Here is a 3,784-nt window from a genome sequence, read left to right on the forward strand (position 1 = left end):
CTATATTTCGTACGTTTCGGATATAGAACGTCCCTTCTTATTTTGACTATATGAGATCCGCACTTTGACACCTGAAATTCCGTTACGAGTAGATACTTCCGCAGGAGCATAATCGATTTTCTGGTTAAATACATTACAAGATGTTTTTCATACTTTCTGCATTCAGTTCTAGCTATTTCCGCACCCCCTAATCGACCAGAGCAACAAATACGTATCCCCTCCACCTCTTTTGGCATTATTAATGGAATATCCTTCACTATTTTACTAAAAATGAAACGAAATGAGATTGGATTGTTCCTCAGTTGAAAAGAGATGTCTTGAGCAATCAGAGAAGCACTTTGATAAACAGATTTGATCTTTACTGACTCAATTAAGGTATTAGTGTTTGTTCTATTAGACAAAAAAGATCGCATTTTTTTCACTTCGTTCAAATAAGAGTTGTACCCGTACGGAATTATCCTCTTTCTCAGTACGATCTCTATCATCATCTCTATTCCCTTTATCAATTTTCCTATCCTACCTAGGTCTATGAATTTCTCTATCAATTCCATTACCTTATCCTTACCCATGAGGTTCCTACATTTGATCCTAAATTGAGCTAGGAGTTGTTTCCGGGCATACTCAAAAACAGGGTTATTATACACCCCAACCCCATCCCTTGGAAAAAAGAAGGTAGCGCCGAAGAAAGGAAAGAGCGATATGGTGGTTTTTGTTGTTCCCGTGAAGCGAAGATCATTCGCTTGGCGAATGAAGTGGATCAACCTATTTTTGGCTCGGGCCAAACACTTTTTATCACTGGTAGAGCTTTCTAAAAAAAGCGATGCGAGAGTGTATTCTCTTATCTAAGCTTCCTCCCTTCGCTCCCCCCATCGTAGATGGTTCAGCCACACCTGGTGCCACGAAATGATTGAGAACTAGGACGAGGTCGAAATGCATTTTATTCTTAGTATTAAAAAAGTATTGCATGACCGAATAATTCAAGGAGGGGCGCACAGCGGGGAGGTTCCTTTTTAGTAGATGACTCGTCGGGCCGTCAGAGCGGGACTTCTTTGGTAAAAATAACTTGATTCTATTCCTTTTTAGTAAGGAGGCGACATTTCCCATAAGGAAAGGTATGTCATTTACAACCCCGGCGTATTGACGCGCTTGAAGGCCCCGCTCACCCGAAGTGATTTATCAAAATTCTTCTTTCTCGATGGTGATCGGTCATGGTATCCATAACGTTGCATCTTTTTCAGCCAAATCCAGATTTTTTTTGCTTCTCCCGGTCGATTGACTCGACTCTTTTCCCTGCCCCCCGGCCTCTCACTTTTTTCGTTCTTCCTCTGTACCCTCGCTTGAATGAAGACACCCGATCGGCCGACTTTCCCAAATGTCGGCCACCAGCCCTTTTCCTGTAGTACGGGTCTTGATTTCTTGTCTTGTTTTTGTTTTAGTCATGGTGATCGCCCGGGAAGAAAGAAGTGAATGAATATCCTTTTGGGAAAATGTAGAATAATACACCTACCGAGACGAAAGCCAAGGGCGAGTTTCGTAGGTGGACGTATCGAACTAAAATAAGATCTAAGATTGACATCTTGATACAATGATTTACCATAATAATAAATAGAGTCAATGGTGACAGAGCCGTGGGAAGAGCCACCTCTTTTTTGCGGCGGGGGCTTCCATTCACCAGCGCAGACTACATACACGTGCTCTCTGAACTGTGCTAGATAGTCACCCATCACACAGCTCTCAAACCCAACCTGTGGTGGATCCCGGGGGACAAAGCAAAGTCAAAGCGTTTGATCCTTTGTCCCATACTTTGAGATCTTCCTCCCTGCCGATCAAGCAGCAACGCAGCTCATGATAGGCTTATCTTAAGCCGCTAACGTTCGGTTCGGATAAGTAAAGTCCCTTCGGTCGGTTCGCTCAGGTGGTCTTCCCTTATTTTCCCTAACATTCATAGTTGTTCTGGTTTGAGAAAGGAGCACCGCCAAGTCCACTAGGGGCACCCTGAATGAATAAGAAATGGACAGCTGAGGTCAGGCTTGCATGAAAAAAGCAGATAATAAGTTAGATGTACACACCTGAGGTTGGTAAGAACTGAGGGACAATGCCCCCCCCCCTCATTGGGCCCATCAGTGAAAGCAACTGCTACTTAATCGTAGGTTTGCTTTCGTGCAAGGCCCCCGCTGCTGGAACAGACGGTTGTCATTTTCATGTAAACGCCCTGCCCCCTTTCTTTGCCTGTCGGCCGCCTAGCTCGTTATTCTTTGAGATCTGGATAGAGTCTCGCTTCGGGGCGGGGGAAGCATGGATTCGATAGATCTATCGAATCCATGCTGCAAGCAGCAAGCATAGGCTAAAAAGGCAATAGTCTAACGTTGGGGTAGGGCGCGCCAAAACAACCGGGGGGCGGAGGGGTCAATGCAAAAGTACTATATTCTTTCCACTTACTTCCATTGGCTAGGTTCCTTTTTTAGCGTGCGTACTCTGATCCTCTTCTACGAATCTACAACTCTCTTTACGGAGCGAGACTTCATCTATATCCCTAAAAGTGGATTTGGATTCCCATTTATTCTTTGAATGACAGCTTCAACTAGGATCCACCTTAGAGAGGGTTTTCGGTTTGAATCAAGATAGGGTCAGGGGCGCGTCGGAACGGTAGCTGCTTAATCTCATCCGAGAGTCCAATCTCTTTTGTGCTTGCTTTTGTGTCTTTGAATAAAAAAGAAAGAAGTGTGTCGATTTAGGCTCCTTCCCTTCCACTGCATAGCTGCGCTATCAGGTACTACGAGCCCTCTGCCCCACGCATCTAACAAACTCGTGTGGTTCACCGGTTCCACCAAAAACTCTCATTTGTTGAAGCAGAGCATAGTGTGGCGTCGAGCGAGAAAGGTCTCTTTTTTGGTTTATTCACTAATCTGAAATGAACCTTAGCACTTGTTTTTTTATTGATTCCTGGGGCTAGGCGTTCGCAGAATCAATCTATCCAAACCGCAGACGCACTTTTCAGATCAGTGACGGCCTTTCCAGCAAAGCTGGGCGCCGGGGCCCTGGATGCGCTAGTGATCGGCACATTAGGGGAGTACTTGCCCGGGTTTCTCGGCCTGGTATCCTTATCCTCGCGTTCATGATATCTACATTCAACTGTGCCCCGGAGACACGGTCGAAGCACGCCCGCCCCGTGTGTGTCTTTCATGACATGCTCTAGTCCCGGGTTTCTTCCTGTGGTCTTCTAGCGTTAGAAGAAGTCGTGTCCATCCCGGACATCTGCAACGTCCACTCACGCCTTTTTTGCGGGGGACAAACAAAGATCAGGAAAGACGGACCGAACCCATTTGGTGACTTTTGCGGTCGACCTCACTGGACCGACTTGGATCTAAACTACGATTCAGATCATGTCTTACCAAAATTGGATTTCCTTTTCGTGCCATATGTCGCTTAGACTTTACTTTTTCCCCTTTCCGCCCTCTCCTCTATTTGTTCGATAGGGTCTTCGTTTTATTCGAATTCTAAACCCATTGTCGTCCACAGTTTCCTTGTCAACGCGAAGGGGCCAGTAGCCCCCAAACCAAAGTCTGAGATCAGAACTCATACCGCGGTTGTGGCTTGAAGGCCACATGCAAGTTCTGAAATATTTAGAGAGTATGTGTTAGTACGAGATCGCGCTATCAACTTGTTTCATCTTTCTCGATGATTAGGACAAAATTGTATCCCTTAGGAATCATACATGCACCTTTGTTTGGATGCCGATCTAATATTGTTACAATACGAAATACTTGAAGGCCACACGCAATTG

The 3,784-nt window shown here is 45.3% G+C and overlaps 1 pseudogene; it reads right to left on the bottom strand.

Moving 5' to 3' along the window:
• Positions 1–3,419, bottom strand: LOC119342149 (annotated as a pseudogene).
• Positions 3,420–3,784: the final 365 nt, after the last annotated feature.

This window comes from Triticum dicoccoides, chromosome 7B, assembly GCF_002162155.2.
Source record: "Triticum dicoccoides isolate Atlit2015 ecotype Zavitan chromosome 7B, WEW_v2.0, whole genome shotgun sequence".
Classification (NCBI taxonomy): Eukaryota; Viridiplantae; Streptophyta; class Magnoliopsida; order Poales; family Poaceae; genus Triticum; species Triticum dicoccoides.